General features: G+C 37.4%; 2 long non-coding RNA genes across 2 annotated transcripts; both read left to right on the top strand.

Moving 5' to 3' along the window:
• The first annotated feature begins 274 nt into the window (after nt 1–274).
• Nucleotides 275–970, top strand: LOC122083504. Its single transcript, XR_006141662.1, has 2 exons — nt 275–355; nt 469–970. It is a non-coding gene; the product is annotated as an uncharacterized LOC122083504 (long non-coding RNA).
• Nucleotides 971–2841: 1871 nt separating this feature from the next.
• On the top strand, nt 2842–10379 carry LOC122083505. The gene is made up of 2 exons (XR_006141663.1): nt 2842–4353; nt 9471–10379. It is a non-coding gene; the product is annotated as an uncharacterized LOC122083505 (long non-coding RNA).
• Nucleotides 10380–12064: the final 1685 nt, after the last annotated feature.

Raw genomic sequence — 12064 nt, 5'->3', positions numbered from 1 at the left:
GCATTATTTACACACACAATTGGGTTAGCTGGAAACCTTTTGTTGCAATTAATACCCCTGCTTTATGAATCCTATTTGTTTCATCAGTTTTTCATTAAATCATTCTATGAAAATTATGTGTTCCTGTATGTTTCGCTGCCTACGGTTATGTGACAAACATATATTTCCATATTGTTCATGTTATGTGGCAAACAAAAGATAGCATAATGACTGTTTTATAATTTTTGGCTTGTTGTTGCCCCCTTGCTTATTATGTGGATGTATGGTGACTCAAGGTGGAGTTTACGGGAAAAAACTCAACAGTCCTGATGGAGGGTTTCCTTCTGCTTATGGGAATGGATATGGGGCTCATCTGGTATGGATGCTTATATACCTCTTTGAATTTCTCTTTTTTTGTAGTTTTCTAATTCCTAATGGGGAGTATGTTATCTATTCTCAATTTGTCACATTCTCTATAAATTTTTGCAGGGTATTGCTGACAAGGGTCCTTTTTATGGTGCTGGCTCTGGTTCATGGGGGCTTGAGAATCCCCGCGCTGCCCGTCGCTGAGATCAGGATATTTTCCATTTGAAGTGGACGAAGTGCATCTGCTATTTTGTTGCTTTCCTGTTCCCTGGGACTGAAAGGTCTAGAAGTCTCATGTTTATCAATAGGTGCATGTGGCATCAATTATCTATTAATAGAATGTTCTTAGCAAATCAGAAACTTTGCTCAAATAGGAGTTGTAATGTGCTGCTGTTCCACCCCCCCCCCCCAAATGAATGGTTACTGTGAAATTTAAAGTAGGGTATTTGACTCAAGTTCTGTTCCCTAGGAGAGTAGGAGATATTCCTTGGGCATACTACCATTTGGATTTCTATTGCCATTGCCATTGACCTTGACTTATGTTACTTAAATAGTGCATATTTTTTTATATTGTAGTGAGAAGATCTTGTTAAAGTAGAGGCTATGTATTATGGAGTTCGGATTATCTATTTTTTTTAAATGTGTACTCGCATTTGTATGTGGGATGGCGTGAAGTATCGAATATGTTTATCATGAAGTGTCTTTAAGTGCCAAAGACTTTGCTTTGAGGATCTTCAGGTTTCTATTATTGGTGGAGTGGCTGTTGTTGATTATTTGAGTATATCTTTTTATGACTGTCACTGAGTCATATTGTGGCGCACTTTTGGTATGATTGATGGTCTGGAAATTTGCAGTAAGGGTTGCTGAGTAATGGTCAGTGAATTGCCCCTTATTGGAGTTCTTGCATATGAAGTGCTTTTTGATAGTCATTGCTTTTGTGTGGCCTCTGAAGATATGGAGCAGAATTGGTGGTGGGCTTTTTGTAGTAGTCTTATCACTTAGGTATTAAATAATGTGCCGCTTCACAATCCCCAGCTGTGATTGAAGATAATGGGCAATTTCACAATCATCTGCTGTTCGTTGCTTCTTTAATGATCTCCATTGCTATGGACTAGGATGCACTGATCTTACGTGTTGAATTTCAAGTTCCTTGAGGATTAAAATGTTGCTAACTTGGTAACTACAAGTCTTGAATGTCAACTTGGTATCTTTTACAGTTGTTTCTATGACTTTGGATTTGATACTATACACCATTAAGCCAGTCTTTAAATTGGCAACTGTAGCTGTGAATTAATGCCCAAAATATGCATGGATATGCCAAGGTCTGAGCTTACAAATATCTGATTTGAGCAAGAAAAGTTCTGGTTTTGGTTGAAATTTGCTCTTCATTTTTATTATTTGTCCATTGGAGAGTGGATTTGAGGCTTAATTATCTTTTGATGTTGAAAGGAAATAAGTGGTCACTTGGATTCGATTGGCTACAAATAGAGCAGGGCAATATTTAAGACTGACTGACTGATATTAAGAGCTTTTCTGGATCTTAATCATTGTAATGGTATTGAGATTGTTGCTATCGTGGTGCTTCGAGTTTGGACATGGGCATCCACTTCGAGTTTGGATATGGGCATCCAAGAGTTGCTGGATAAATCTGGATATAATCACCTAGATATTCCTTCAGATCTCCCCTATTTAGTTAATGGTTTGTATTCTGTAGGTTTCTTGTCTTGCTCCATATATTTATTGTTAATATGGTTTTTAGTTCTTCTATACTATATTCTCTGGTCGAGATAGTCCAGCCACCTTCAAAATGAACAAGTTCTTCCTGCATGAGTTGATGGGATCCTGAATATTCGGAGGGGGGGTCATGCCACGTCACAATGGATTGAGTATATCTCGTTTGAAGTCTCTGCTTACATAGGCAAGTATTCTCTCACTGATGTACACCCATCCATTCACATTTTCTTTTCAAGCTAGTTTTTACCTGTGGTTTGCTTACATTCTTGTCCACCATGATATCTATATAGTGGTGTCTATCTTTTGGCTTCTGGCTTTCCCTTCACCAGGTAGTGGCTATGGATGCTAATTCAAGAGAAACTCAGTTTCACCAATTACCTATAATATACTTCTTTGGTACAATACCTTGATGTTGAACTGTACTGTACTGTGAAGGTAGAAAGCTGGAGCAGGATGACTTGGATGTGGTAGCTGATCTCGCAACACCCATTTTTTTTATGCTTTGCTTGCAGTTCTTGTTATTTTAATCTCTTCTGCTTTTATTGCCTTCTGATGTCCATTAAATGCGAGAAGTTGGACTGCAATGTCAAAGAAAGCCAGATTTGTACGCTGAACACTGAATTTGAAATATGCTTCAGGTGGCTGTTCGTACTAGACAATGATGACTAGAGATCCTCACAAGCTTTTTGTTCCTCAAGGATTGTGATGGACTAGAATTTTAGAATTGTCCAGTCCAGAAGTAGAGCATTACATGTCAAAATAGTAGCTAACTACGTCAGATTACATTATGGATGTGAACTATGGATAATTAATTTAATTTCCTGCGCCAGATGTGATACAGATCGACTAGCATGTATCTGGTCCAAAATCTGGGTTTTCTCAAACCCATTGATTTTTGCCCCAAAGAGAGGTATTGTCCTGCAGCATAAAAGGGGGTTTATTTTCAGAACTAAAGTAGGAGATCACAGTTATTTAAGGAGATATTTCCTGTCCTATTTCCTATTATGTCTAGCAGTTTTCCAACACATTATGGGGTGATTGATTAGTTTTTGGACTCTCATTACCTATTGCCCAGCCTGTCATGAAGGGGTCATTTTCCAGAATTGAACAGATATTTATTGGGAGGATATTTTATGATCAAGTGAGCCCACAGCCAGCTGGTGAATACAAATTGAAGACTCAATTGCCAATACATGGAGGACTTCTACAGCTGTTATAGTTAGGTAGGTTTCTATTGGGATTTGTTTATGTTTTGGTTTTATTAGTTAACTTATATATAATTCTGAAGTTAGAAGGTTCCTGCTTGGAGTTGGGCCTTTCATGCAAGGTTTAAGATCTTGATCTTGCCCCTAATATCGATAAAAAGAATGGTTTTGAGAATTTATTTTTACCTAAAGCTGCTCTCGAGAAGAAAAGGATCTCTAAAGGTTGATGATGAAGTGATAATCTTCAACCTCCAAGTGTTGAAGTTGTTAATCTACACTGTAGAGGAGAAATTTGACAAGAAAATCCACGAGAAGTTCATTTTTCTTCACAGCAAGGCAAGATAGGCAAGATGTGTCGAGGTGGAGCGAGTTGAGGGTTGAAATTATGTATATACCCCATGTGATTTGGTCTTGGGACGAGTCGAGATTGAGATATTCACTGAGATCTCGACCGAGATATTGCACTTTTTATGTATTGCCTCATCTCGTCTCACCATTTTCAAATAGCGATATCTCACCGAATTCTTAAACCGTGCTTTCATGTCCTCGTCTGACATTATTTGGTATTAGAGCGAAGGAGGGGTGGTAGATAAGATTAACGTTTGCTGAAATCTACTTCCCATTGAAGGCTGACCGTGCTAGTCTGATTTGACATTTCTACCAAACTCGTGGATGAGTTTTTTAAAGATGAGGAGAGCTGACGTAGATCGACTAGCATGTCCATGTACCTTGTTAATTCTGGGTTTATTCTTATCCATTTATTTTTGCCCATAAAAGGGGATCTATTTCCAGAATTAAAGTACGAGATCACAGTTATTTAAGGAGATATTTTCTGTCCTATTTCCTATTATATTGAGCAGTTTTCCAGCACATTATGAGGCTATTGATTAGTTTTTGGAGACTGTCATTAGCTATCAGCCAGCCTGTCATGAAGGGGGTTATTTTCCAGAATTGAGCAGATATTGATTAGGAGAATATTTTGTGATCAGGTGGGCCCCACAGCCAGCTGTTGAATACGAATTGAAGACTCAATCGCCAATATGAGGACTCCTATAGCTGTTATAATTAGGTTGGTTTCTATTGGGATTTGTTTTTGTTTTGGTTTTATTAGTTAACCTATATGTAATTCTGAAATTAGAAGGTTGGTTATGATTTGATTTCCTAGACTGGTTAGGAATTTTTTGGGTTTTCCTTAAATATATTTGTAATGGACATTAGCTGAAGACAGTGTGAGATAATGAACAATTGAAGTTTTCTTCATGAAACTGTGTGACTCAGTTGAAAGGTGAGGTGCCTTGAGAGGGTGAGATACCTATGGGTGAGAGGCCCGGGAGTGAGTGAGATGCTCAATCTAGTTATCTTATTCCTATCTTCTATACTCTCTATTTTCTGTTTCTTTGGTCGATTTCTGAGTGTGTGAAGTTGATTTCGAGATTTGCTGATCTGTTGAGATCATTTGAAGTTCTATTCAAGTTCTGTCTCTGAAATCGATTGGTGATAGAATGCATGTGAAATCACAGCCGTACTGCTCAAAAAATAAGCCCATAAAGGTGATTTGGTCGTGTACAAGATACTCTGTGGTGATGCAGTTAAATCACCTTATGGGCTTATTTTTTTCAGAATTAAGCTTTGAGATGTGTTCTACATGTGTTGGACCTTTAGTTCCATGAGTTTTCTTTATAATGGGCCACTTTAATGGGCCTTTAATATAGGTATAGGCTAGGCAATGCGGTAGTAGTTAAGTTAATGTGTCGTTTCTTTATTTACTTGCTACTAAGTGTTTTAGTTAGGCTAGATTAGGAGTCTATAAGTTCAGCCATGTTTTGAGTCTATTTTCTTAGTTATTTTAGTTTCCTAGTCAGTTTAGGTTTTCCAATCAGTCAAGGATTGTGCTGGGTCCTTCCATTTTAGTTTTTTTTTTAGTGTATTTTTGAGTTTTCTAATTAAGGTTATAAGGGGGGAGTGGGGCTAGCATTGTACACAAATTTGGTAAATAAAGTAGTTGCTCTCTTCTCTGTTGAAGAACCTCTTGTGTTTGATCAAGGAAAAGGATTGATGTTTGATCCAATTGACACCTTGCGGTGTGAAGCTTGGATTGATCTGTCTATGCTAATGTTCTCATAGTTGTCAAGGCGTCGTCTAGGGGGTTTGTTTGAGGTCTAGGTGATTGTCGCCTTGTAGCAAGGCTTTGGTCTAGCACTTATTTATGCCAAATATCATTTAAGTAAATGACATTCACTTAAGATATTATTCATAAATAAATAAATAGCCCTTATTTGAATCCAATAAAATTAGTTTCAAATCAAATTCCAAAAGGATAAAAAGTAAACCCCTAGGCTAGGAACAAAACCTAGATTTTTGTTGTAGGGACGATTTTCAACTTTCAAGTGCTGGGGTTTTTTTTTTTTCAATTATGAAAATTTCATAAATCTTATCATGATAAAAGCATTGCTAAAAACTAAAAGTGTGGTAAAATAATCATTTATTTTGATGTCTATAAAATTATTTTCAATCAGGTGATTTTAACAGCATTCACGCACTTTAGAATAAGTTTGACCGGAACATAACTTTGTCAGATTTAAATAATCTTAGACTTGTTGAAAAGCTGGTTTTGTGCTTTGCTTATTACCTAATACAAAAGTCTTATGTAAAAATAAAATCATTTGACCAATCAAACTTGTTAGAGAGCAAGAACATTTCTCCAAGTGTTGATTTTTTACGACAATATGTGACTTAATGTTGATTTTTTATGACTTGATGTGGCTTAATGTTGATTTTTTATGACTTGATGTGGCTTAATGTTGATTTTTTATGACTTGATGTGGCTTAATGTTGATTTTTTATGGTAATGAGGTATATCGTGTATGTAGCATACTAAATAATGATAGAACAAAGGGGAAAAAAAAAAATACCCCTTGGACGCCTTGTCACCTAAGCGCTAAGGCACCCTCCACTACTTTGGATTGCCTCGACAACTATAACAGTGCTTATGCTACTGCTGATTATTGGTTTTCTAATCTTATTATTTAATCAATGCCGTTAACAAGTAAGTCTATCTCTGCAATTTTCTGCAACTAGAATCCTACTTGTTCTAAAAGTTCAAATACTCCATTATTTTTGGATTAAGCAAACCAGCCATCAGATCTAGCTGAAATTTGGACTGAGTCTAAAATCCCTATGATGTAAGGTTATTCACCTCAGCAAATAACCCCAGGTTTTTTTAGGTTTCCGATCTGGGATCCAAGAAGAACTACTAAGATAAGAGAGAATGGGCTGAAATAAAAAGAAAATTGATTACTCACAAACTGGGGCTTGGATGAGCCTCAAATTTGGGTCAACTGTAGCTAGGAACACCTTCAATCAGTCCTCTAAATATGGCTCAGATCCTCCAAGGGGTTAGGAAACCATTCACTTTCTAGAGCCTACCCAAAATTAGGGTTTAGAAGCTGAATTGGGATATAACTTGTGACGGGCAGATGGCTGAAATTTTGTTCGAAGGAGCCTCCTAGGATGCTCTACAAACCCTTTGAAGGGTCTTGAAAGATGACTACCGGATTGGGAGATCTGATGGAAGTTGATCAGGCCTCAAAACCTTGACAACAGCTAGTATCAATTCCTTCTACTGGCTGATCTTCAAGCTGATTTGATTGATGGTCTTCAGGTCTTCAAACAACTAGTATTTACTCTCAATCACTCTCACACAAAGTAGAACAAAGAGAAACAAAGAACAAATATGGGATAGATGTGGGTGGGATGGACTTTCTCCAACCTGGATCTCTCAACCATAGCTATCTCAGCTGTGGAAACAATTCTTTCACAGAATTAAGGAGCAAGCAAAGCTGCAAATTCATTTAGTAATCAAGTGTGATTTGTGTACAGCAGCACCTCTTTATATAGTAGAGGGTAGAGATTTGAAACATAGTTAGAATCTAATGAAGCAAACAAACTGGAATTAGAAACTAATTAGATAGGTTTTTGTTTTGGTTTTATTATTAGTTATCTTATATGTAATTCTGAAATTAGAGGGTAGGTTAGGATTTGATTTCCTTGATAGATTAGGACTTTTATTGGGTTTCCATTAAATATATTTGTAATAGCCATTAGCTGGAGATGATTTGTGATAATGAATAATTGACGTTTCTTCATGAAGCTGTGCGACTCAGTTGAAAGGTGAGATGCGTTGAGAGGGTGAAATACCTATGGGTGAGAGGCCCAGGAGTGAGTGAGACTCAATCTAGTTATCCTATTCCTATCTTCTATCTTCTCTATTTTCTGTTTCTTTGGTCAATTTCTGAGTGTGAAGTTGATTTCGGGATTTGCTGATCTGTTGAGACCATTTGAAGTTGTATTCAAGTTCTGTCCCTGCAATCGATTGGTGATAGAATGCATGTGAAATCACAGCTGCAGTGAACGTCTTCAAATATTTGCTTGTGATTCTGTGTTTCTTCAGAATTCTGCCGGAATTTCGGTCACCATGATCTGGGTATTGTGGCTGAATTTTGAAGTCTGAATCAGCATCCAAAACCTGGTACAAGATTGGGGTTTGATGCTGATCCAAGGTCTGGTCTGGTTTTTGATTGATTCAATTCTGAACCCATATCAAGGACTTGATTTGTGAATATGGCTGCGATTCATTAACCCGATTTGATCATGTACAAGATCCTACCTGGGGTTAGGTCCTTTGTATCCTTGCCATACATTAAAATGGAGAATGAAATGATGATAGTTTTTGGGAAAAAGATGGTTGGTTGAGAAACTTACTGGGGTTAGAAAAGAAATTTTAAAACTTGACAAATTTGTATTACATTTTGAGCCTTGGAGGCTATAGCAGTACATTGTCCAAGTGGTGCACCACAAGAAGTTTGAAATACAATTTTTGCTGCATAAATTGTTACAACTTGTTGCAAATTTATGGTAAAAATTTTCAGCTGAACCTGTTTTGTTCTTGTTGAATGTAGAATTCTGAAGAGTAACCTAGGATTCTGAGTAGCTAGATAGGCTAGACGGAGAACAGATGTTAAGGACAAAATGGATAAAGTGCACAACCTAATGGAGGATATTGTCCACAGGGTAAGCGACAAAATGGATAAAGTGGAAATGTAGCTTTGTAGTTGTGTACATTTGACGCATCTATGAAGTTGACAGAAGATTTTATAAGACAGTTATACAACCAGATGCTCTGTAGTAGAAAAATGGGGATTTTGAGGTGAATTATGTCAAGTTCTATGAATGATTGAACAAGAAATAGTGGTATTGTTGGAGTTTCGAGATTGTGCTGATACGGTGATGAGACGAGGGATAGTCACAAGGTACAATTCATTCTGCATATTGAGGGCTCTATGAGGAATCAGGGAAACCATGTTGCTAGAAACACTGGATTGATGTAAGCAGAAAGACGGTGAACGTGTGACTTTACAGAAGAGGTGACCAGGGAGAGAGTGAGTACTATATATTTCTATGGTACAGGGGGCAGATGCAATTATTAGAGGGGTGCAATTTTTGTTTCAAATGGATGAAATGTGATGTTTAAACTTTGAATGTCGGGTTTGTTTCGATTGTCAGTGAACTCTAGTCTTTCTTGAATGTTTCATGAAACACATCCATGGGGGGAGGGGGTGGTTCATGAAACACTGAAGAAGGATTATAGTTTTTGACCTTCATGTGGGTGTGAGGTGTCTTCTGATGGCCATTTAACATGATTTATTCTTCTGAACTTTGTCTTAGCTTAGCAACCCCTCTCCAAACTCACAAGTCAGTGAAGTCACAACCCCCTCTTATTAGTTAGCTAGGAGACGGGTTTTCCTGGCACAGGTTTTTCAGCACCACCAAATTTTGTTATCGGAAGTATACATGCACACATAGGAGGGTAGGAGGATGACACCTTCAGAAACTTTTGTTTTGACAAAAAAGGGTACCTGAGAGCCACAAGTTGAAATAGTCCTGGCTGGCTCCTATTATCTTCATCTGTTCTTGACTTGCTCACTCTTTGACATTCCTATTACTGTTCCTGGATATCCTTTGCTTTCTTGATCGGGAATAATTATTTTCTGTTTGACATTTCTATTGTGAAACCAATGTGGGCACTGACTTTTTGTATACCGTAGTGTCTAGCAACTGGATTTTTCTTTTCAATCATATATTTCATGTTACCACTCTGATTTCCTTTTCTCTTCTTGTGTCATACAGATGGAAGGCTGCTGCTCCCCCACTCACCGCCTTTTCTATGGTGAGAATTGAATGAGGTATACCCCCAGCTTAGCTGCCAATATAGTTAAAAGCGAAGCATCTTATTCACTGACTAATGGAGTACGTAACGAGTCATCTTTAGAGTGGATTTGGAAAATATCTTGACATTTGCACTTGGTTAGTACTTTCTCAGGTTATAGATGTGTACTTACTCTATCCCTGCCCCAGTGAGAACAAACTGTTAATATTGAAGAGAAGTGGAAGAAAGGCTAGTGGAACCTGTCTGATGTAGGGTGACACCTTTCTCCCTTGAGTTTGCAGACTTTTGATCCATCATTTGCTGATGTGTTCTGTTTCCTTTAGAAAATGAGCATGGTCGGCTGCTTAGGCATTGGCTTCATATGTAAGTGTCCATCTCAATCCATGCGTGCCATGAACAGCACAATACCTTATCGTGATTAATGCATGGTCCATTACGCCACTGGGGAAGCCTGTCTTTTTAATCACATACCCATCCCACAACTTGATTTGGGAGCTTTTAGTGTTTAGATTTTGAAGGCAGCCTTCTTGTGGATGTATGTGGTTATATTCGCAGCTTTCGGAACATAAATCCATATTTGAATGAACAGAGGCAGATCAGAAGTTGCGTTGTCTTTTTTTTTGTTTCCAGGCAGGTAAAACTTCATCACAGGCTACCAAAAGTGATTTTCCATATATGAACTAAATCGATAGATTGGTTTTTTTGGGGTTTGGAGTCGATCTGATGGTTCTGATTTGTGAAATTCCATTCCCAGAAATTTCAAAATTTGTATTCAAACTCCGTAGTGCTAAAGTAAGCCGCGTGGCTATCATGTGTTATTTTTCAGAATTACATTGCCAATGGAATTTAAATATGTATCTCAGCAGTCAGTCACGCTTCTGGATTTATTTATAATAGATTTTTCAACTTCCAATTCTGAATTAATACCCCTTCTACTTGTTGAAAGCATATGTGGTAAAAAAAAAAGGGAGGGGGGGTGTGGGACCTGGATTTTATTCTCTAGACAAGACTCTCTTATGCAGTGTCTTAGTAGTGTGAATTGCTCGTGGCAAATCCAAATTGAACTGAATTCCAAACCATGGTAACCTACCCTTTTTAAATCAGGTTCATTTGAAGTTGTCAAACGAAAAAATCAATTACCATTTTCATCCTGTTATGTAAGACTTGTACTTCACTTGGAGTGAGTCTGATGCTTCTTTTTAATGAGTTGGTGTGGAGATAATTTTTAATTTTAGTCTTGGGCTCGTGGCTTGGTGGTCAGTATGAATGAATTGGTTTCATTTCGGCATTGGCTTATCAGAAAATAGATTTTTTTTTTCCTGCCATCGATGGGTATCTATGCCTTTGCCCCGACTAGTTCTGAAGGCTCATATTGATCCCACAACTACATGGATTGGATCATGCCGAGATTAAATAAAAATTATTCAATTTTTACTGAAAATAATGAAGAGCATTAAACACCTTGTGTGAGTGGTTTAAAAAAAGTAAAAAGAAATGAATTCAGAACATGGTGAAAGGTATTATAATATCATGCAATTGCTTTTTTTTTCTCTGTTAATTGGTTGACCAGGTGGGAAGAATCCCTTGGGAAAATACTGCCTATATATATATGGGGAAAAGAACTCTACCTGTGCATATGGACTTGCTCTAAAGACAAATTATAACCCTATTCATGTAAAATCATAAAATTTCATCATTGTTGATGCCTTTAATTAATCTCCGCACTAGGGTTATGCCACCAGGTTGGATATGGATTTGGCCAATTATAGGGATTTTTTTTTTTGAAAAGATGCTAGTGTGCAGATTCCCGTCCCTGCCTCCTAGGATCTCTCTCTCTCTCTCATTAAAATCCCTATTAGATAATTCAGTCTCTCACCAGTTGGAGTGAAACTTCACTTCGGTGTTGCCGAAATCATCTTCTTCTGCTTGTTTTTTTAATACTATTCCGACGGCTCTAACCAATACAATTACAAGAATAGCTTTACGATAGAGATGATATTGAGTAGAATGATACTGGAAGTTAAGATTCCTGCCGTATTCATATGAATGGAATCTTTCTTAGCAAAATCACAATGATTTCCTCTTTGACGTCTTCTTCCTTTGTTTTTGATGCACTTGATGATGGTTCTTTTTTTTACCTTTTATTATATTAAAAAAAGGGAGAGAGATAAGTAATAGAGGAGGGGCATGAGAGTCATTTCAAAAGAAGAAAAAGGGAGATACAACGGGTGCTAACTTGCAGTGTCGGAAGTACACCCAATCTTTTCCCTTAAATAATATACGTAATACATATTCATTCATTAATACTTAGATGTTGGAAACTTGGAATAAATCAAACCCTTATTGGTGTTACCTTTTTGTTAAATTGTTTTCTCATAATCATCGCTTAGAGCGAATTAGGGATTGTGTAGACAGACGCACGGTCCCAGGTTCGATTCTCCATCTATGCATCTGCGATTTAAGTTGCAGACAATGGTGGTGGATTACTGAGCTAGTCTCCCCGAGGATTAGTCGAGGTGTTTGCCCAAAACCTTGGTTTAAAAAAAAAAAAAAA

The sequence above is a fragment of the Macadamia integrifolia genome, chromosome 7 (genome assembly GCF_013358625.1).
Source record: "Macadamia integrifolia cultivar HAES 741 chromosome 7, SCU_Mint_v3, whole genome shotgun sequence".
Taxonomy (NCBI): Eukaryota; Viridiplantae; Streptophyta; class Magnoliopsida; order Proteales; family Proteaceae; genus Macadamia; species Macadamia integrifolia.
The sequence above is the reverse complement of the archived record's forward strand: the minus strand, read 5'-3'. Positions and strand labels throughout refer to the sequence as shown.